This window comes from Lissotriton vulgaris, chromosome 11, assembly GCF_964263255.1.
Source record: "Lissotriton vulgaris chromosome 11, aLisVul1.2, whole genome shotgun sequence".
Classification (NCBI taxonomy): Eukaryota; Metazoa; Chordata; class Amphibia; order Caudata; family Salamandridae; genus Lissotriton; species Lissotriton vulgaris.
In genome coordinates, this window is record NC_141699.1 from 120,617,685 (window position 1) to 120,640,331 (window position 22,647).

Genomic DNA, 22,647 nt, shown 5'->3' on the forward strand with positions numbered 1-22,647 from the left:
GACCTCATTGTCACCGATTCAAATCAGGGAGGATCCACGCAGCCTTTCATGGCTCTCAGGTGAAAAAATGGGCCCTAGGGCAAGGAAGGAAATAGGACCCCTTATTCATGTTTGAAATATAAAATACCGCAATAATCGGGGTTCAGTGGTCCCGCAGGTCTGTGGGCGCCAGTGCCACTGCACCTGCTGCAACAATGGAAGCTACGCCCCTGTCATACAGCTGGGTAACATCAATTACTCAGTGACAAAAAGAGCATTAAAAATACACTTTACATAATGTTAAATGACAAAAACAACAGCTTTGTCAGTTCTTGTTCTGTTTCAAGCACTCCATACAATCTGTATGAACCCTCTCCGCATTTTCCTACTGATAACAAACGCCTTTGCTCCCACAAATAAACTTTCTAGGTGGTTTGTGTACATTTGAATGGGAGATGAGACCTCAAAAGAGCCCAGCTCTGCAACGGACTGCGAGTCAACTCAGAGAGCGGAAACAAAGCCCGTACTCTGGCCATCAACTACCCGAGCGAATCCGGGGATCGAAGGTGAGAACAAAGAGGAAGAAATACAAGAATTATGAAAACTGATCAAGGAGAAAAAATCCCTAAGTTACTGCCGTATTTAAAAAGCTGGGAAAACAAAAAGAACGTAAAGAGTAAACTGAAGCCAAATAAAGTCACTGTTTTCTCCTTGTCACAGATAACAATTATGCAAGTAAATCGCATTGAAAAATAAACTATCTTATTTTTTTATTACATATTCTCCAGTCTCCGAAGAGACTGTCAAAAATTGTCATTTCAACTATATTTCAAGTCTCCATGACGAGGTATTGGGTAAAGTTTTCAATAAGCAATAATCGCGCCTCGGTTAAACCTCATTGGCTACAATACTGCCACTGCGCAAAGCTAACCAATTATAGTGTAAATTTCATGCCCACTCGCCTTAGTACCTCATGTTACAAAGAACTTGAACCCTTTTCAAAAGATTTTATCTGTTTATGCATAACTACACCTCCACTGCTTCTGACAGGCAATGTAAGACATATGTTGGCGTTGTTTTACTAATTTCCATCAGCTCTCTGCCCCAAACCGTCGCTAGCCACACGCAGAGAATTCTGGGAAATTGTATGCTAAATAGCTCTTCAGGTAAGCAGCACCCTCCCTAGTTATGGATTTGATGCTCAGACAGATATCCCTTCACACAAAGATGAGATCTAGGCTGCTAGCCATGGGTTGTGGAAAATATAAGAAGCACAAATTCATAATAGCATCCTCATAGGGCCCACTGTCTTCAAATGTATACTAGAGGAGGAACAGCAATAATTTAAAGGAAAATAAATCATAGCTACATTTTTCCATTTTCCATACTGCAAGTCTGCCATTTCATTGCACTATATAGTTGCATTTGCTGCATTTCATTTTTAGCTTTAGGGGGTACAATATACTGGTTTCCTGGTTTTCAAAACATTCTAGGGGAAGATTCACAAGGATCTGACGCATCTGCATAGATGCATACTTTTCCTTGCGTCAGTGCTGAATGTCCTTGTGCCACTATGGATGTGCTGTATTTACAATACAGTGCTCCATGGTGCAAGGATTAACAGATGCATCCAAAATTCTGACACATGTGTTGGCACAAAAGTGACGCATTGCTGAAGTTGATCATGAAAGTGAAGCAAAAAGCCATGAGTCATTCCAAACGCTTGGTCTGTGCAGGCGTAGGGATTTTGCCGCAGTGAAGGCGTAAAGTGACGCAGTGAAATCTTGTAGATTTCAGTGCGTGAGTTCTACAAGGCTTTTTTTCGTGGAAACGCCCACCCTGCATACATTATGCCTGACGCAGGTATAATGTGATGCAGGGCTTTATAATGTGACGCATCTCCCTAGATGCGTCACATTGTAAAAGGGCCGCAACATTTACGCCGCAGCTGCGCCACAATACAGATTTTTATATGTGCCCTGTAAATGGCTGTGTGTACGTTGTGTGTCTCCGTCGGCATGCAGCATACAAATTTTCCCGGATCATGTAGCCCAGTTGGGCTGATGCAGCCACGCAAGAGCTCTTTGCGTGACCTCATTGTCACCGATTCAAATCAGGGAGGATCCACGCAGCCTTTCATGGCTCTCAGGTGAAAAAATGGGCCCTAGGGCAAGGAAGGAAATAGGACCCCTTATTCATGTTTGAAATATAAAATACCGCAATAATCGGGGTTCAGTGGGTCCCGCAGGTCTGTGGGCGCCAGTGCCACTGCACCTGCTGCAACAATGGAAGCTACGCCCCTGTCATACAGCTGGGTAACATCAATTACTCAGTGACAAAAAGAGCATTAAAAATACACTTTACATAATGTTAAATGACAAAAACAACAGCTTTGTCAGTTCTTGTTCTGTTTCAAGCACTCCATACAATCTGTATGAACCCTCTCCGCATTTTCCTACTGATAACAAACGCCTTTGCTCCCAGAAATAAACTTTCTAGGTGGTTTGTGTACATTTGAATGGGAGATGAGACCTCGAAAGAGCCCAGCTCTGCAACGGACTGCAAGTCAACTCAGAGAGCGGAAACAAAGCCCGTACTCTGGCCATCAACTACCCGAGCGAATCCGGGGATCGAAGGTGAGAACAAAGAGGAAGAAATACAAGAATTATGAAAACTGATCAAGGAGAAAAAATCCCTAAGTTACTGCCGTATTTAAAAAGCTGAGAAAACAAAAAGAACGTAAAGAGTAAACTGAAGCCAAATAAAGTCACAGTTTTCTCCTTGTCACAGATAACAATTATGCAAGTAAATCGCATTGAAAAATAAACTATCTTATTTTTCTATTACATATTCTCCAGTCTCCGAAGAGACTGTCAAAAATTGTCATTTCAACTATATTTCAAGTCTCCATGACGGGGTATTGGGTAAAGTTTTCAATAAGCAATAATCGCGCCTCGGTTAAACCTCATTGGCTACGATACTGCCACTGCGCAAAGCTAACCAATTATAGTGTGAATTTCATGCCCACTCGCCCTAGTACCTCATGTTACAAAGAACATGAACCCTTTTCAAAAGATTTTATCTATTTATGCATAACTACACCTCCACTGCTTCTGACAGGCAATGTAAGACATATGTTGGCGTTGTTTTACTAATTTCCATCAGCTCTCTGCCCCAAACCGTCGCTAGCCACACGCAGAGAATTCTGGGAAATTGTATGCTAAATAGCTCTTCAGGTAAGCAGCACCCTCCCTAGGTATGGATTTGATGCTCAGACAGATATCCCTTCACACAAAGATGAGATCTAGGCTGCTAGCCATGGGTTGTGGAAAATATAAGAAGCACAAATTCATAATAGCATCCTCATAGGGCCCACTGTCTTCAAATGTTTACTAGAGGAGGAACAGCAATAATTTAAAGGAAAATAAATCATAGCTACATTTTTCCATTTTCCATACTGCAAGTCTGCCATTTCATTGCACTACATAGTTGCATTTGCTGCATTTCATTTTTAGCTTTAGGGGGTACAATATACTGGTTTCCTGGTTTTCAAAACATTCTAGGGGAAGATTCACAAGGATCTGACGCATCTGCATAGATGCATATTTTTCCTTGCGTCAGTGCTGAATGTCCTTGTGCCACTATGGATGTGCTGTATTTACAATACAGTGCTCCATGGTGCAAGGATTAACAGATGCATCAGAAATTCTGACACGTGTTGGCACAAAAGTGACGCATTGCTGAAGTTGATCATGAAAGTGAAGCAAAAAGCCATGAGTCATTCCAAACGCTTGGTCTGTGCAGGCGTAGGGATTTTGCCGCAGTGAAGGCGTAAAGTGACGCAGTGAAATCTTGTAGATTTCAGTGCGTGAGTTCTACAAGGCTTTTTTTCATGGAAACGCCCACCCTGCATACATTATGCCTGACGCAGGTATAATGTGATGCAGGGCTTTATAATGTGACGCATCTCCCTAGATGCGTCACATTGTAAAAGGGCCGCAACATTTGTGCCGCAGCTGCGCCACAATACAGATTTTTATATGTGCCCTGTAAATGGCTGTGTGTACGTTGTGTGTCTCCGTCGGCATGCAGCATACAAATTTTCCCGGATCATGTAGCCCAGTTGGGCTGATGCAGCTACGCAAGAGCTCTTTGCGTGACCTCATTGTCACCGATTCAAATCAGGGAGGATCCACGCAGCCTTTCATGGCTCTCAGGTGAAAAAATGGGCCCTAGGGCAAGGAAGGAAATAGGACCCCTTATTCATGTTTGAAATATAAAATACCGCAATAATCGGGGTTCAGTGGGTCCCGCAGGTCTGTGGGCGCCAGTGCCACTGCACCTGCTGCAACAATGGAAGCTACGCCCCTGTCATACAGCTGGGTAACATCAATTACTCAGTGACAAAAAGAGCATTAAAAATACACTTTACATAATGTTAAATGACAAAAACAACAGCTTTGTCAGTTCTTGTTCTGTTTCAAGCACTCCATACAATCTGTATGAACCCTCTCCGCATTTTCCTACTGATAACAAACGCCTTTGCTCCCACAAATAAACTTTCTAGGTGGTTTGTGTACATTTGAATGGGAGATGAGACCTCAAAAGAGCCCAGCTCTGCAACGGACTGCGAGTCAACTCAGAGAGCGGAAACAAAGCCCGTACTCTGGCCATCAACTACCCGAGCGAATCCGGGGATCGAAGGTGAGAACAAAGAGGAAGAAATACAAGAATTATGAAAACTGATCAAGGAGAAAAAATCCCTAAGTTACTGCCGTATTTAAAAAGCTGAGAAAACAAAAAGAACGTAAAGAGTAAACTGAAGCCAAATAAAGTCACTGTTTTCTCCTTGTCACAGATAACAATTATGCAAGTAAATCGCATTGAAAAATAAACTATCTTATTTTTTTATTACATATTCTCCAGTCTCCGAAGAGACTGTCAAAAATTGTCATTTCAACTATATTTCAAGTCTCCATGACGAGGTATTGGGTAAAGTTTTCAATAAGCAATAATCGCGCCTCGGTTAAACCTCATTGGCTACAATACTGCCACTGCGCAAAGCTAACCAATTATAGTGTAAATTTCATGCCCACTCGCCCTAGTACCTCATGTTACAAAGAACTTGAACCCTTTTCAAAAGATTTTATCTGTTTATGCATAACTACACCTCCACTGCTTCTGACAGGCAATGTAAGACATATGTTGGCGTTGTTTTACTAATTTCCATCAGCTCTCTGCCCCAAACCGTCGCTAGCCACACGCAGAGAATTCTGGGAAATTGTATGCTAAATAGCTCTTCAGGTAAGCAGCACCCTCCCTAGTTATGGATTTGATGCTCAGACAGATATCCCTTCACACAAAGATGAGATCTAGGCTGCTAGCCATGGGTTGTGGAAAATATAAGAAGCACAAATTCATAATAGCATCCTCATAGGGCCCACTGTCTTCAAATGTATACTAGAGGAGGAACAGCAATAATTTAAAGGAAAATAAATCATAGCTACATTTTTCCATTTTCCATACTGCAAGTCTGCCATTTCATTGCACTATATAGTTGCATTTGCTGCATTTCATTTTTAGCTTTAGGGGGTACAATATACTGGTTTCCTGGTTTCAAAACATTCTAGGGGAAGATTCACAAGGATCTGACGCATCTGCATAGATGCATACTTTTCCTTGCGTCAGTGCTGAATGTCCTTGTGCCACTATGGATGTGCTGTATTTACAATACAGTGCTCCATGGTGCAAGGATTAACAGATGCATCCAAAATTCTGACACATGTGTTGGCACAAAAGTGACGCATTGCTGAAGTTGATCATGAAAGTGAAGCAAAAAGCCATGAGTCATTCCAAACGCTTGGTCTGTGCAGGCGTAGGGATTTTGCCGCAGTGAAGGCGTAAAGTGACGCAGTGAAATCTTGTAGATTTCAGTGCGTGAGTTCTACAAGGCTTTTTTTCGTGGAAACGCCCACCCTGCATACATTATGCCTGACGCAGGTATAATGTGATGCAGGGCTTTATAATGTGACGCATCTCCCTAGATGCGTCACATTGTAAAAGGGCCGCAACATTTACGCCGCAGCTGCGCCACAATACAGATTTTTATATGTGCCCTGTAAATGGCTGTGTGTACGTTGTGTGTCTCCGTCGGCATGCAGCATACAAATTTTCCCGGATCATGTAGCCCAGTTGGGCTGATGCAGCCACGCAAGAGCTCTTTGCGTGACCTCATTGTCACCGATTCAAATCAGGGAGGATCCACGCAGCCTTTCATGGCTCTCAGGTGAAAAAATGGGCCCTAGGGCAAGGAAGGAAATAGGACCCCTTATTCATGTTTGAAATATAAAATACCGCAATAATCGGGGTTCAGTGGGTCCCGCAGGTCTGTGGGCGCCAGTGCCACTGCACCTGCTGCAACAATGGAAGCTACGCCCCTGTCATACAGCTGGGTAACAACAATTACTCAGTGACAAAAAGAGCATTAAAAATACACTTTACATAATGTTAAATGACAAAAACAACAGCTTTGTCAGTTCTTGTTCTGTTTCAAGCACTCCATACAATCTGTATGAACCCTCTCTGCATTTTCCTACTGATAACAAACGCCTTTGCTCCCAGAAATAAACTTTCTAGGTGGTTTGTGTACATTTGAATGGGAGATGAGACCTCGAAAGAGCCCAGCTCTGCAACGGACTGCGAGTCAACTCAGAGAGCGGAAACAAAGCCCGTACTCTGGCCATCAACTACCCGAGCGAATCCGGGGATCGAAGGTGAGAACAAAGAGGAAGAAATACAAGAATTATGAAAACTGATCAAGGAGAAAAAATCCCTAAGTTACTGCCGTATTTAAAAAGCTGAGAAAACAAAAAGAACGTAAAGAGTAAACTGAAGCCAAATAAAATCACAGTTTTCTCCTTGTCACAGATAACAATTATGCAAGTAAATCGCATTGAAAAATAAACTATCTTATTTTTTTATTACATATTCTCCAGTCTCCGAAGAGACTGTCAAAAATTGTCATTTCAACTATATTTCAAGTCTCCATGACGGGGTATTGGGTAAAGTTTTCAATAATCACGCCTCGGTTAAACCTCATTGGCTACGATACTGCCACTGCGCAAAGCTAACCAATTATAGTGTGAATTTCATGCCCACTCGCCCTAGTACCTCATGTTACAAAGAACATGAACCCTTTTCAAAAGATTTTATCTATTTATGCATAACTACACCTCCACTGCTTCTGCCAGGCAATGTAAGACATATGTTGGCGTTGTTTTACTAATTTCCATCAGCTCTCTGCCCCAAACCGTCGCTAGCCACACGCAGAGAATTCTGGGAAATTGTATGCTAAATAGCTCTTCAGGTAAGCAGCACCCTCCCTAGGTATGGATTTGATGCTCAGACAGATATCCCTTCACACAAAGATGCTGCTAGCCATGGGTTGTGGAAAATATAAGAAGCACAAATTCATAATAGCATCCTCATAGGGCCCACTGTCTTCAAATGTTTACTAGAGGAGGAACAGCAATAATTTAAAGGAAAATAAATCATAGCTACATTTTTCCATTTTCCATACTGCAAGTCTGCCATTTCATTGCACTACATAGTTGCATTTGCTGCATTTCATTTTTAGCTTTAGGGGGTACAATATACTGGTTTCCTGGTTTTCAAAACATTCTAGGGGAAGATTCACAAGGATCTGACGCATCTGCATAGATGCATATTTTTCCTTGCGTCAGTGCTGAATGTCCTTGTGCCACTATGGATGTGCTGTATTTACAATACAGTGCTCCATGGTGCAAGGATTAACAGATGCATCAGAAATTCTGACACATGTGTTGGCACAAAAGTGACGCATTGTTGAAGTTGATCATGAAAGTGAAGCAAAAAGCCATGAGTCATTCCAAACGCTTGGTCTGTGCAGGCGTAGGGATTTTGCCGCAGTGAAGGCGTAAAGTGACGCAGTGAAATCTTGTAGATTTCAGTGCGTGAGTTCTACAAGTCTTTTTTTCGTGGAAACGCCCACCCTGCATACATTATGCCTGACGCAGGTATAATGTGATGCAGGGCTTTATAATGTGACGCATCTCCCTAGATGCGTCACATTGTAAAAGGGCCGCAACATTTACGCCGCAGCTGCGCCACAATACAGATTTTTATATGTGCCCTGTAAATGGCTGTGTGTACGTTGTGTGTCTCCGTCGGCATGCAGCATACAAATTTTCCCGGATCATGTAGCCCAGTTGGGCAGATGCAGCCACGCAAGAGCTCTTTGCGTGACCTCATTGTCACCGATTCAAATCAGGGAGGATCCAGGCAGCCTTTCATGGCTCTCAGGTGAAAAAATGGGCCCTAGGGCAATGAAGGAAATAGGACCCCTTATTCATGTTTGAAATATAAAATACCGCAATAATCGGGGTTCAGTGGGTCCCACAGGTCTGTGGGCGCCAGTGCCACTGCACCTGCTGCAACAATGGAAGCTACGCCCCTGCCATACAGCTGGGTAACATCAATTACTCAGTGACACAAAGAGCATTAAAAAATACACTTTACATAATGTTAAATGACAAAAACAACAGCTTTGTCAGTTCTTGTTCTGTTTCAAGCACTCCATACAATCTGTATGAACCCTCTCCGCATTTTCCTACTGATAACAAACGCCTTTGCTCTCAGAAATAAACTTTCTAGGGGGTTTGTGTACATTTGAATGGGAGATGAGACCTCGAAAGAGCCCAGCCCTGCAACGGACTGCGAGTCAACTCAGAGAGCGGAAACAAAGCCCGTACTCTGGCCATCAACTACCCGAGCGAATCCGGGGATCGAAGGTGAGAACAAAGAGGAAGAAATACAAGAATTATGAAAACTGATCAAGGAGAAAAAATCCCTAAGTTACTGCCGTATTTAAAAAGCTGAGAAAACAAAAAGAACGTAAAGAGTAAACTGAAGCCAAATAAAGTCACAGTTTTCTCCTTGTCACAGATAACAATTATGCAAGTAAATCGCATTGAAAAATAAACTATCTTATTTTTCTATTACATATTCTCCTGTCTCCGAAGAGACTGTCAAAAATTGTCATTTCAACTATATTTCAAGTCTCCATGACGGGGTATTGGGTAAAGTTTTCAATAAGCAATAATCGCGCCTCGGTTAAACCTCATTGGCTACGATACTGCCACTGCGCAAAGCTAACCAATTATAGTGTGAATTTCATGCCCACTCGCCCTAGTACCTCATGTTACAAAGAACATGAACCCTTTTCAAAAGATTTTATCTATTTATGCATAACTACACCTCCACTGCTTCTGAAAGGCAATGTAAGACATATGTTGGCGTTGTTTTACTAATTTCCATCAGCTCTCTGCCCCAAACCGTCGCTAGCCACACGCAGAGAATTCTGGGAAATTGTATGCTAAATAGCTCTTCAGGTAAGCAGCACCCTCCCTAGTTATGGATTTGATGCTCAGACAGATATCCCTTCACACAAAGATGAGATCTAGGCTGCTAGCCATGGATTGTGGAAAATATAAGAAGCACAAATTCATAATAGCATCCTCATAGGGCCCACTGTCTTCAAATGTTTACTAGAGGAGGAACAGCAATAATTTAAAGGAAAATAAATCATAGCTACATTTTTCCATTTTCCATACTGCAAGTCTGCCATTTCATTGCACTACATAGTTGCATTTGCTGCATTTCATTTTTAGCTTAAGGGGGTACAATATACTGGTTTCCTGGTTTTCAAAACATTCTAGGGGAAGATTCACAAGGATCTGACGCATCTGCATAGATGCATATTTTTCCTTGCGTCAGAGCTGAATGTCCTTGTGCCACTATGGATGTGCTGTATTTACAATACAGTGCTCCATGGTGCAAGGATTAACAGATGCATCAGAAATTCTGACACATGTGTTGGCACAAAAGTGACGCATTGCTGAAGTTGATCATGAAAGTGAAGCAAAAAGCCATGAGTCATTCCAAATGCTTGGTCTGTGCAGGCATAGGGATTTTGCCGCAGTGAAGGCGTAAAGTGACGCAGTGAAATCTTGTAGATTTCAGTGCGTGATTTCTACAAGGCTTTTTTTCGTGGAAACGCCCACCCTGCATACATTATGCCTGACGCAGGTATAATGTGATGCAGGGCTTTATAATGTGACGCATCTCCCTAGATGCGTCACATTGTAAAAGGGCCGCAACATTTACGCCGCAGCTGCGCCACAATACAGATTTTTATATGTGCCCTGTAAATGGCTGTGTGTACGTTGTGTGTCTCCGTCGGCATGCAGCATACAAATTTTCCCGGATCATGTAGCCCAGTTGGGCTGATGCAGCCACGCAAGAGCTCTTTGCGTGACCTCATTGTCACCGATTCAAATCAGGGAGGATCCACGCAGCCTTTCATGGCTCTCAGGTGAAAAAATGGGCCCTAGGGCAAGGAAGGAAATAGGACCCCTTATTCATGTTTGAAATATAAAATACAGCAATAATCGGGGTTCAGTGGGTCCCGCAGGTCTGTGGGCGCCAGTGCCACTGCACCTGCTGCAACAATGGAAGCTACGCCCCTGTCATACAGCTGGGTAACATCAATTACTCAGTGACAAAAAGAGCATTAAAAATACACTTTACATAATGTTAAATGACAAAAACAACAGCTTTGTCAGTTCTTGTTCTGTTTCAAGCACTCCATACAATCTGTATGAACCCTCTCCGCATTTTCCTACTGATAACAAACGCCTTTGCTCCCACAAATAAACTTTCTAGGTGGTTTGTGTACATTTGAATGGGAGATGAGACCTCAAAAGAGCCCAGCTCTGCAACGGACTGCGAGTCAACTCAGAGAGCGGAAACAAAGCCCGTACTCTGGCCATCAACTACCCGAGCGAATCCGGGGATCGAAGGTGAGAACAAAGAGGAAGAAATACAAGAATTATGAAAACTGATCAAGGAGAAAAAATCCCTAAGTTACTGCCGTATTTAAAAAGCTGAGAAAACAAAAAGAACGTAAAGAGTAAACTGAAGCCAAATAAAGTCACAGTTTTCTCCTTGTCACAGATAACAATTATGCAAGTAAATCGCATTGAAAAATAAACTATCTTATTTTTTTTATTACATATTCTCCAGTCTCCGAAGAGACTGTCAAAAATTGTCATTTCAACTATATTTCAAGTCTCCATGACGAGGTATTGGGTAAAGTTTTCAATAAGCAATAATCGCGCCTCGGTTAAACCTCATTGGCTACGATACTGCCACTGCGCAAAGCTAACCAATTATAGTGTGAATTTCATGCCCACTCGCCCTAGTACCTCATGTTACAAAGAACTTGAACCCTTTTCAAAAGATTTTATCTGTTTATGCATAACTACACCTCCACTGCTTCTGACAGGCAATGTAAGACATATGTTGGCGTTGTTTTACTAATTTCCATCAGCTCTCTGCCCCAAACCGTCGCTAGCCACACGCAGAGAATTCTGGGAAATTGTATGCTAAATAGCTCTTCAGGTAAGCAGCACCCTCCCTAGTTATGGATTTGATGCTCAGACAGATATCCCTTCACACAAAGATCAGATCTAGGCTGCTAGCCATGGGTTGTGGAAAATATAAGAAGCACAAATTCATAATAGCATCCTCATAGGGCCCACTGTCTTCAAATGTATACTAGAGGAGGAACAGCAATAATTTAAAGGAAAATAAATCATAGCTACATTTTTCCATTTTCCATACTGCAAGTCTGCCATTTCATTGCACTATATAGTTGCATTTGCTGCATTTCATTTTTAGCTTTAGGGGGTACAATATACTGGTTTCCTGGTTTTCAAAACATTCTAGGGGAAGATTCACAAGGATCTGACGCATCTGCATAGATGCATACTTTTCCTTGCGTCAGTGCTGAATGTCCTTGTGCCACTATGGATGTGCTGTATTTACAATACAGTGCTCCATGGTGCAAGGATTAACAGATGCATCCAAAATTCTGACACATGTGTTGGCACAAAAGTGACGCATTGCTGAAGTTGATCATGAAAGTGAAGCAAAAAGCCATGAGTCATTCCAAACGCTTGGTCTGTGCAGGCGTAGGGATTTTGCCGCAGTGAAGGCGTAAAGTGACGCAGTGAAATCTTGTAGATTTCAGTGCGTGAGTTCTACAAGGCTTTTTTTCGTGGAAACGCCCACCCTGCATACATTATGCCTGACGCAGGTATAATGTGATGCAGGGCTTTATAATGTGACGCATCTCCCTAGATGCGTCACATTGTAAAAGGGCCGCAACATTTACGCCGCAGCTGCGCCACAATACAGATTTTTATATGTGCCCTGTAAATGGCTGTGTGTACGTTGTGTGTCTCCGTCGGCATGCAGCATACAAATTTTCCCGGATCATGTAGCCCAGTTGGGCTGATGCAGCCACGCAAGAGCTCTTTGCGTGACCTCATTGTCACCGATTCAAATCAGGGAGGATCCACGCAGCCTTTCATGGCTCTCAGGTGAAAAAATGGGCCCTAGGGCAAGGAAGGAAATAGGACCCCTTATTCATGTTTGAAATATAAAATACCACAATAATCGGGGTTCAGTGGGTCCCGCAGGTCTGTGGGCGCCAGTGCCACTGCACCTGCTGCAACAATGGAAGCTACGCCCCTGTCATACAGCTGGGTAACAACAATTACTCAGTGACAAAAAGAGCATTAAAAATACACTTTACATAATGTTAAATGACAAAAACAACAGCTTTGTCAGTTCTTGTTCTGTTTCAAGCACTCCATACAATCTGTATGAACCCTCTCCGCATTTTCCTACTGATAACAAACGCCTTTGCTCCCACAAATAAACTTTCTAGGTGGTTTGTGTACATTTGAATGGGAGATGAGACCTCAAAAGAGCCCAGCTCTGCAACGGACTGCGAGTCAACTCAGAGAGCGGAAACAAAGCCCGTACTCTGGCCATCAACTACCCGAGCGAATCCGGGGATCGAAGGTGAGAACAAAGAGGAAGAAATACAAGAATTATGAAAACTGATCAAGGAGAAAAAATCCCTAAGTTACTGCCGTATTTAAAAAGCTGAGAAAACAAAAAGAACGTAAAGAGTAAACTGAAGCCAAATAAAGTCACAGTTTTCTCCTTGTCACAGATAACAATTATGCAAGTAAATCGCATTGAAAAATAAACTATCTTATTTTTTTATTACATATTCTCCAGTCTCCGAAGAGACTGTCAAAAATTGTCATTTCAACTATATTTCAAGTCTCCATGACGAGGTATTGGGTAAAGTTTTCAATAAGCAATAATCGCGCCTCGGTTAAACCTCATTGGCTACGATACTGCCACTGCGCAAAGCTAACCAATTATAGTGTGAATTTCATGCCCACTCGCCCTAGTACCTCATGTTACAAAGAACTTGAACCCTTTTCAAAAGATTTTATCTGTTTATGCATAACTACACCTCCACTGCTTCTGACAGGCAATGTAAGACATATGTTGGCGTTGTTTTACTAATTTCCATCAGCTCTCTGCCCCAAACCGTCGCTAGCCACACGCAGAGAATTCTGGGAAATTGTATGCTAAATAGCTCTTCAGGTAAGCAGCACCCTCCCTAGTTATGGATTTGATGCTCAGACAGATATCCCTTCACACAAAGATGAGATCTAGGCTGCTAGCCATGGGTTGTGGAAAATATAAGAAGCACAAATTCATAATAGCATCCTCATAGGGCCCACTGTCTTCAAATGTATACTAGAGGAGGAACAGCAATAATTTAAAGGAAAATAAATCATAGCTACATTTTTCCATTTTCCATACTGCAAGTCTGCCATTTCATTGCACTATATAGTTGCATTTGCTGCATTTCATTTTTAGCTTTAGGGGGTACAATATACTGGTTTCCTGGTTTTCAAAACATTCTAGGGGAAGATTCACAAGGATCTGACGCATCTGCATAGATGCATACTTTTCCTTGCGTCAGTGCTGAATGTCCTTGTGCCACTATGGATGTGCTGTATTTACAATACAGTGCTCCATGGTGCAAGGATTAACAGATGCATCCAAAATTCTGACACATGTGTTGGCACAAAAGTGACGCATTGCTGAAGTTGATCATGAAAGTGAAGCAAAAAGCCATGAGTCATTCCAAACGCTTGGTCTGTGCAGGCGTAGGGATTTTGCCGCAGTGAAGGCGTAAAGTGACGCAATGAAATCTTGTAGATTTCAGTGCGTGAGTTCTACAAGGCTTTTTTTCGTGGAAACGCCCACCCTGCATACATTATGCCTGACGCAGGTATAATGTGATGCAGGGCTTTATAATGTGACGCATCTCCCTAGATGCGTCACATTGTAAAAGGGCCGCAACATTTACGCCGCAGCTGCGCCACAATACAGATTTTTATATGTGCCCTGTAAATGGCTGTGTGTACGTTGTGTGTCTCCGTCGGCATGCAGCATACAAATTTTCCCGGATCATGTAGCCCAGTTGGGCTGATGCAGCCACGCAAGAGCTCTTTGCGTGACCTCATTGTCACCGATTCAAATCAGGGAGGATCCACGCAGCCTTTCATGGCTCTCAGGTGAAAAAATGGGCCCTAGGGCAAGGAAGGAAATAGGACCCCTTATTCATGTTTGAAATATAAAATACCACAATAATCGGGGTTCAGTGGGTCCCGCAGGTCTGTGGGCGCCAGTGCCACTGCACCTGCTGCAACAATGGAAGCTACGCCCCTGTCATACAGCTGGGTAACAACAATTACTCAGTGACAAAAAGAGCATTAAAAATACACTTTACATAATGTTAAATGACAAAAACAACAGCTTTGTCAGTTCTTGTTCTGTTTCAAGCACTCCATACAATCTGTATGAACCCTCTCCGCATTTTCCTACTGATAACAAACGCCTTTGCTCCCAGAAATAAACTTTCTAGGTGGTTTGTGTACATTTGAATGGGAGATGAGACCTCGAAAGAGCCCAGCTCTGCAACGGACTGCGAGTCAACTCAGAGAGCGGAAACAAAGCCCGTACTCTGGCCATCAACTACCCGAGCGAATCCGGGGATCGAAGGTGAGAACAAAGAGGAAGAAATACAAGAATTATGAAAACTGATCAAGGAGAAAAAATCCCTAAGTTACTGCCATATTTAAAAAGCTGAGAAAACAAAAAGAACGTAAAGAGTAAACTGAAGCCAAATAAAGTCACAGTTTTCTCCTTGTCACAGATAACAATTATGCAAGTAAATCGCATTGAAAAATAAACTATCTTATTTTTTTATTACATATTCTCCAGTCTCCGAAGAGACTGTCAAAAATTGTCATTTCAACTATATTTCAAGTCTCCATGACGGGGTATTGGGTAAAGTTTTCAATAAGCAATAATCACGCCTCGGTTAAACCTCATTGGCTACGATACTGCCACTGCGCAAAGCTAACCAATTATAGTGTGAATTTCATGCCCACTCGCCCTAGTACCTCATGTTACAAAGAACATGAACCCTTTTCAAAAGATTGTATCTATTTATGCATAACTACACCTCCACTGCTTCTGACAGGCAATGTAAGACATATGTTGGCGTTGTTTTACTAATTTCCATCAGCTCTCTGCCCCAAACCGTCGCTAGCCACACGCAGAGAATTCTGGGAAATTGTATGCTAAATAGCTCTTCAGGTAAGCAGCACCCTCCCTAGGTATGGATTTGATGCTCAGACAGATATCCCTTCACACAAAGATGAGATCTAGGCTGCTAGCCATGGGTTGTGGAAAATATAAGAAGCACAAATTCATAATAGCATCCTCATAGGGCCCACTGTCTTCAAATGTATACTAGAGGAGGAACAGCAATAATTTAAAGGAAAATAAATCATAGCTACATTTTTCCATTTTCCATACTGCAAGTCTGCCATTTCATTGCACTACATAGTTGCATTTGCTGCATTTCATTTTTAGCTTTAGGGGGTACAATATACTGGTTTCCTGGTTTTCAAAACATTCTAGGGGAAGATTCACAAGGATCTGACGCATCTGCATAGCTGCATATTTTTCCTTGCGTCAGTGCTGAATGTCCTTGTGCCACTATGGATGTGCTGTATTTACAATACAGTGCTCCATGGTGCAAGGATTAACAGATGCATCAGAAATTCTGACACATGTGTTGGCACAAAAGTGACGCATTGCTGAAGTTGATCATGAAAGTGAAGCAAAAAGCCATGAGTCATTCCAAACGCTTGGTCTGTGCAGGCGTAGGGATTTTGCCGCAGTGAAGGCGTAAAGTGACGCAGTGAAATCTTGTAGATTTCAGTGCGTGAGTTCTACAAGGCTTTTTTTCGTGGAAACGCCCACCCTGCATACATTATGCCTGACGCAGGTATAATGTGATGCAGGGCTTTATAATGTGACGCATCTCCCTAGATGCGTCACATTGTAAAAGGGCCGCAACATTTACGCCGCAGCTGCGCCACAATACAGATTTTTATATGTGCCCTGTAAATGGCTGTGTGTACGTTGTGTGTCTCCGTCGGCATGCAGCATACAAATTTTCCCGGATCATGTAGCCCAGTTGGGCAGATGCAGCCACGCAAGAGCTCTTTGCGTGACCTCATTGTCACCGATTCAAATCAGGGAGGATCCAGGCAGCCTTTCATGGCTCTCAGGTGAAAAAATGGGCCCTAGGGCAATGAAGGAAATAGGACCCCTTATTCATGTTTGAAATATAAAATACCGCAATAATCGGGGTTCAGTGGGTCCCACAGGTCTGTGGGCGCCAGTGCCACTGCACCTGCTGCAACAATGGAAGCTACGCCCCTGCCATACAGCTGGGTAACATCAATTACTCAGTGACACAAAGAGCATTAAAAAATACACTTTACATAATGTTAAATGACAAAAACAACAGCTTTGTCAGTTCTTGTTCTGTTTCAAGCACTCCATACAATCTGTATGAACCCTCTCCGCATTTTCCTACTGATAACAAACGCCTTTGCTCTCAGAAATAAACTTTCTAGGTGGTTTGTGTACATTTGAATGGGAGATGAGACCTCGAAAGAGCCCAGCCCTGCAACGGACTGCGAGTCAACTCAGAGAGCGGAAACAAAGCCCGTACTCTGGCCATCAACTACCCGAGCGAATCCGGGGATCGAAGGTGAGAACAAAGAGGAAGAAATACAAGAATTATGAAAACTGATCAAGGAGAAATAATCCCTAAGTTACTGCCGTATTTAAAAAGCTGAGAAAACAAAAAGAACGTAAAGAGTAAACTGAAGCCAAATAAAGTCACAGTTTTCTCCTTGTCACAGATAACAATTATGCAAGTAAATCGCATTGAAAAATAAACTATCTTATTATTTTATTACATATTCTCCAGTCTCCGAAGAGACTGTCAAAAATTGTCATTTCAACTATATTTCAAGTCTCCATGACGGGGTATTGGGTAAAGTTTTCAATATACAATAATCGCGCCTCGATTAAACCTCATTGGCTACGATACTGCCACTGCGCAAAGCTAACCAATTATAGTGTGAATTTCATGCCCACTCGCCCTAGTACCTCATGTTACAAAGAACATGAACCCTTTTCAAAAGATTTTATCTATTTATGCTTAACTACACCTCCACTGCTTCTGACAGGCAATGTAAGACATATGTTGGCGTTGTTTTACTAATTTCCATCAGCTCTCTGCCCCAAACCGTCGCTAGCCACACGCAGAGAATTCTGGGAAATTGTATGCTAAATAGCTCTTCAGGTAAGCAGCACCCTCCCTAGTTATGGATTTGATGCTCAGACAGATATCCCTTCACACAAAGATGAGATCTAGGCTGCTAGCCATGGGTTGTGGAAAATATAAGAAGCACAAATTCATAATAGCATCCTCATAGGGCCCACTGTCTTCAAATGTATACTAGAGGAGGAACAGCAATAATTTAAAGGAAAATAAATCATAGCTACATTTTTCCATTTTCCATACTGCAAGTCTGCCATTTCATTGCACTATATAGTTGCATTTGCTGCATTTCATTTTTAGCTTTAGGGGGTACAATATACTGGTTTCCTGGTTTTCAAAACATTCTAGGGGAAGATTCACAAGGATCTGACGCATCTGCATAGATGCATACTTTTCCTTGCGTCAGTGCTGAATGTCCTTGTGCCACTATGGATGTGCTGTATTTACAATACAGTGCTCCATGGTGCAAGGATTAACAGATGCATCAGAAATTCTGACACATGTGTTGGCACAAAAGTGACTCATTGCTGAAGTTGATCATGAAAGTGAAGCAAAAAGCCATGAGTCATTCCAAACGCTTGGTCTGTGCAGGCGTAGGGATTTTGCAGCAGTGAAGGCGTAAAGTGACGCAGTGAAATCTTGTAGATTTCAGTGCGTGAGTTCTACAAGGCTTTTTTTCGTGGAAACGCCCACCCTGCATACATTATGCCTGACGCAGGTATAATGTGATGCAGGGCTTTATAATGTGACGCATCTCCCTAGATGCGTCACATTGTAAAAGGGCCGCAACATTTACGCCGCAGCTGCGCCACAATACAGATTTTTATATGTGCCCTGTAAATGGCTGTGTGTACGTTGTGTGTCTCCGTCGGCATGCAGCATACAAATTTTCCCGGATCATGTAGCCCAGTTGGGCTGATGCAGCCACGCAAGAGCTCTTTGCGTGACCTCATTGTCACCGATTCAAATCAGGGAGGATCCACGCAGCCTTTCATGGCTCTCAGGTGAAAAAATGGCCCCTAGGGCAAGGAAGGAAATAGGACCCCTTATTCATGTTTGAAATATAAAATACCGCAATAATCGGGGTTCAGTGGGTCCCGCAGGTCTGTGGGCGCCAGTGCCACTGCACCTGCTGCAACAATGGAAGCTACGCCCCTGTCATACAGCTGGGTAACATCAATTACTCAGTGACAAAAAGAGCATTAAAAATACACTTTACATAATGTTAAATGACAAAAACAACAGCTTTGTCAGTTCTTGTTCTGTTTCAAGCACTCCATACAATCTGTATGAACCCTCTCCGCATTTTCCTACTGATAACAAACGCCTTTGCTCCCAGAAATAAACTTTCTAGGTGGTTTGTGTACATTTGAATGGGAGATGAGACCTCGAAAGAGCCCAGCTCTGCAACGGACTGCGAGTCAACTCAGAGAGCGGAAACAAAGCCCGTACTCTGGCCATCAACTACCCGAGCGAATCCGGGGATCGAAGGTGAGAACAAAGAGGAAGAAATACAAGAATTATGAAAACTGATCAAGGAGAAAAAATCCCTAAGTTACTGCCGTATTTAAAAAGCTGAGAAAACAAAAAGAACGTAAAGAGTAAACTGAAGCCAAATAAAGTCACAGTTTTCTCCTTGTCACAGATAACAATTATGCAAGTAAATCGCATTGAAAAATAAACTATCTTATTTTTTTATTACATATTCTCCAGTCTCCGAAGAGACTGTCAAAAATTGTCATTTCAACTATATTTCAAGTCTCCATGACGGGGTATTGGGTAAAGTTTTCAATAAGCAATAATCACGCCTCGGTTAAACCTCATTGGCTACGATACTGCCACTGCGCAAAGCTAACCAATTATAGTGTGAATTTCATGCCCACTCGCCCTAGCACCTCATGTTACAAAGAACATGAACCCTTTTCAAAAGATTTTATCTATTTATGCATAACTACACCTCCACTGCTTCTGACAGGCAATGTAAGACATATGTTGGCGTTGTTTTACTAATTTCCATCAGCTCTCTGCCCCAAACCGTCGCTAGCCACACGCAGAGAATTCTGGGAAATTGTATGCTAAATAGCTCTTCAGGTAAGCAGCACCCTCCCTAGGTATGGATTTGATGATCAGACAGATATCCCTTCACACAAAGATGAGATCTAGGCTGCTAGCCATGGGTTGTGGAAAATATAAGAAGCACAAATTCATAATAGCATCCTCATAGGGCCCACTGTCTTCAAATGTTTACTAGAGGAGGAAATGCAATAATTTAAAGGAAAATAAATCATAGCTACATTTTTCCATTTTCCATACTGCAAGTCTGCCATTTCATTGCACTACATAGTTGCATTTGCTGCATTTCATTTTTAGCTTTAGGGGGTACAATATACTGGTTTCCTGGTTTTCAAAACATTCTAGGGGAAGATTCACAAGGATCTGACGCATCTGCATAGATGCATACTTTTCCTTGCGTCAGTGCTGAATGTCCTTGTGCCACTATGGATGTGCTGTATTTACAATACAGTGCTCCATGGTGCAAGGATTAACAGATGCATCAAAAATTCTGACACATGTGTTGGCACAAAAGTGACGCATTGCTGAAGTTGATCATGAAAGTGAAGCAAAAAGCCATGAGTCATTCCAAACGCTTGGTCTGTGCAGGCGTAGGGATTTTGCCGCAGTGAAGGCGTAAAGTGACGCAGTGAAATCTTGTAGATTTCAGTGCGTGAGTTCTACAAGGCTTTTTTCGTGGAAACGCCCACCCTGCATACATTATGCCTGACGCAGGTATAATGTGATGCAGGGCTTTATAATGTGACGCATCTCCCTAGATGCGTCACATTGTAAAAGGGCCGCAACATTTACGCCGCAGCTGCGCCACAATACAGATTTTTATATGTGCCCTGTAAATGGCTGTGTGTACGTTGTGTGTCTCCGTCGGCATGCAGCATACAAATTTTCCCGGATCATGTAGCCCAGTTGGGCTGATGCAGCCACGCAAGAGCTCTTTGCGTGACCTCATTGTCACCGATTCAAATCAGGGAGGATCCACGCAGCCTTTCATGGCTCTCAGGTGAAAAAATGGCCCCTAGGGCAAGGAAGGAAATAGGACCCCTTATTCATGTTTGAAATATAAAATACCGCAATAATCGGGGTTCAGTGGGTCCCACAGGTCTGTGGGCGCCAGTGCCACTGCACCTGCTGCAACAATGGAAGCTACGCCCCTGTCATACAGCTGGGTAACATCAATTACTCAGTGACACAAAGAGCATTAAAAAATACACTTTACATAATGTTAAATGACAAAAACAACAGCTTTGTCAGTTCTTGTTCTGTTTCAAGCACTCCATACAATCTGTATGAACCCTCTCCGCATTTTCCTACTGATAACAAACGCCTTTGCTCTCAGAAATAAACTTTCTAGGTGGTTTGTGTACATTTGAATGGGAGATGAGACCTCGAAAGAGCCCAGCCCTGCAACGGACTGCGAGTCAACTCAGAGAGCGGAAACAAAGCCCGTACTCTGGCCATCAACTACCCGAGCGAATCCGGGGATCGAAGGTGAGAACAAAGAGGAAGAAATACAAGAATTATGAAAACTGATCAAGGAGAAAAAATCCCTAAGTTACTGCCGTATTTAAAAAGCTGAGAAAACAAAAAGAACGTAAAGAGTAAACTGAAGCCAAATAAAGTCACAGTTTTCTCCTTGTCACAGATAACAATTATGCAAGTAAATCGCATTGAAAAATAAACTATCTTATTTTTTTATTACATATTCTCCAGTCTCCGAAGAGACTGTCAAAAATTGTCATTTCAACTATATTTCAAGTCTCCATGACGGGGTATTGGGTAAAGTTTTCAATAAGCAATAATCGCGCCTCGGTTAAACCTCATTGGCTACGATACTGCCACTGCGCAAAGCTAACCAATTATAGTGTGAATTTCATGCCCACTCGCCCTAGTACCTCATGTTACAAAGAACATGAACCCTTTTCAAAAGATTTTATCTATTTATGCATAACTACACCTCCACTGCTTCTGACAGGCAATGTAAGACATATGTTGGCGTTGTTTTACTAATTTCCATCAGCTCTCTGCCCCAAACCGTCGCTAGCCACACGCAGAGAATTCTGGGAAATTGTATGCTAAATAGCTCTTCAGGTAAGCAGCACCCTCCCTAGTTATGGATTTGATGCTCAGACAGATATCCTTCACACAAAGATGAGATCTAGGCTGCTAGCCATGGGTTGTGGAAAATATAAGAAGCACAAATTCATAATAGCATCCTCATAGGGCCCACTGTCTTCAAATGTTTACTAGAGGAGGAACAGCAATAATTTAAAGGAAAATAAATCATAGCTACATTTTTCCATTTTCCATACTGCAAGTCTGCCATTTCATTGCACTACATAGTTGCATTTGCTGCATTTCATTTTTAGCTTTAGGGGGTACAATATACTGGTTTCCTGGTTTTCAAAACATTCTAGGGGAAGATTCACAAGGATCTGACGCATCTGCATAGATGCATATTTTTCCTTGCGTCAGTGCTGAATGTCCTTGTGCCACTATGGATGTGCTGTATTTACAATACAGTGCTCCATGGTGCAAGGATTAACAGATGCATCAGAAATTCTGACAAATGTGTTGGCACAAAAGTGACGCATTGCTGAAGTTGATCATGAAAGTGAAGCAAAAAGCCATGAGTCATTCCAAATGATTGGTCTGTGCAGGCGTAGGGATTTTGCCGCAGTGAAGGCGTAAAGTGATGCAGTGAAATCTTGTAGATTTCAGTGCGTGATTTCTACAAGGCTTTTTTTCGTGGAAACGCCCACCCTGCATACATTATGCCTGACGCAGGTATAATGTGATGCAGGGCTTTATAATGTGACACATCTCCCTAGATGCGTCACATTGTAAAAGGGCCGCAACATTTACGCCGCAGCTGCGCCACAATACAGATTTTTATATGTGCCCTGTAA

At 42.4% G+C, this 22,647-nt stretch overlaps 11 non-coding genes across 11 annotated transcripts; all 11 read right to left on the reverse strand.

Annotated features, from left to right (window-relative positions):
• Nucleotides 1-767: 767 nt before the first annotated feature.
• On the reverse strand, nt 768-907 carry LOC147679204 (U4 spliceosomal RNA). The gene has a single exon (XR_015301734.1). It is a non-coding gene; the product is annotated as a U4 spliceosomal RNA (small nuclear RNA).
• Nucleotides 908-2,837: 1,930 nt separating this feature from the next.
• On the reverse strand, nt 2,838-2,977 carry LOC147679205 (U4 spliceosomal RNA). Its single transcript, XR_015301657.1, has one exon. It is a non-coding gene; the product is annotated as a U4 spliceosomal RNA (small nuclear RNA).
• Nucleotides 2,978-4,905: 1,928 nt separating this feature from the next.
• On the reverse strand, nt 4,906-5,045 carry LOC147679206 (U4 spliceosomal RNA). The gene has a single exon (XR_015301735.1). It is a non-coding gene; the product is annotated as a U4 spliceosomal RNA (small nuclear RNA).
• A 1,929-nt stretch (nt 5,046-6,974) lies between these two features.
• LOC147679207 (U4 spliceosomal RNA) lies at nt 6,975-7,107 on the reverse strand. Its single transcript, XR_015301880.1, has one exon. It is a non-coding gene; the product is annotated as a U4 spliceosomal RNA (small nuclear RNA).
• Nucleotides 7,108-9,029: 1,922 nt separating this feature from the next.
• On the reverse strand, nt 9,030-9,169 carry LOC147679208 (U4 spliceosomal RNA). The gene has a single exon (XR_015301658.1). It is a non-coding gene; the product is annotated as a U4 spliceosomal RNA (small nuclear RNA).
• A 1,931-nt stretch (nt 9,170-11,100) lies between these two features.
• LOC147679209 (U4 spliceosomal RNA) lies at nt 11,101-11,240 on the reverse strand. The gene has a single exon (XR_015301689.1). It is a non-coding gene; the product is annotated as a U4 spliceosomal RNA (small nuclear RNA).
• A 1,930-nt stretch (nt 11,241-13,170) lies between these two features.
• On the reverse strand, nt 13,171-13,310 carry LOC147679210 (U4 spliceosomal RNA). The gene has a single exon (XR_015301690.1). It is a non-coding gene; the product is annotated as a U4 spliceosomal RNA (small nuclear RNA).
• A 1,930-nt stretch (nt 13,311-15,240) lies between these two features.
• Nucleotides 15,241-15,380, reverse strand: LOC147679211 (U4 spliceosomal RNA). Its single transcript, XR_015301717.1, has one exon. It is a non-coding gene; the product is annotated as a U4 spliceosomal RNA (small nuclear RNA).
• Nucleotides 15,381-17,311: 1,931 nt separating this feature from the next.
• LOC147679212 (U4 spliceosomal RNA) lies at nt 17,312-17,451 on the reverse strand. Its single transcript, XR_015301859.1, has one exon. It is a non-coding gene; the product is annotated as a U4 spliceosomal RNA (small nuclear RNA).
• Nucleotides 17,452-19,381: 1,930 nt separating this feature from the next.
• LOC147679213 (U4 spliceosomal RNA) lies at nt 19,382-19,521 on the reverse strand. Its single transcript, XR_015301719.1, has one exon. It is a non-coding gene; the product is annotated as a U4 spliceosomal RNA (small nuclear RNA).
• Nucleotides 19,522-21,451: 1,930 nt separating this feature from the next.
• Nucleotides 21,452-21,591, reverse strand: LOC147679214 (U4 spliceosomal RNA). Its single transcript, XR_015301659.1, has one exon. It is a non-coding gene; the product is annotated as a U4 spliceosomal RNA (small nuclear RNA).
• Between the last annotated feature and the right edge of the window lie 1,056 nt (nt 21,592-22,647).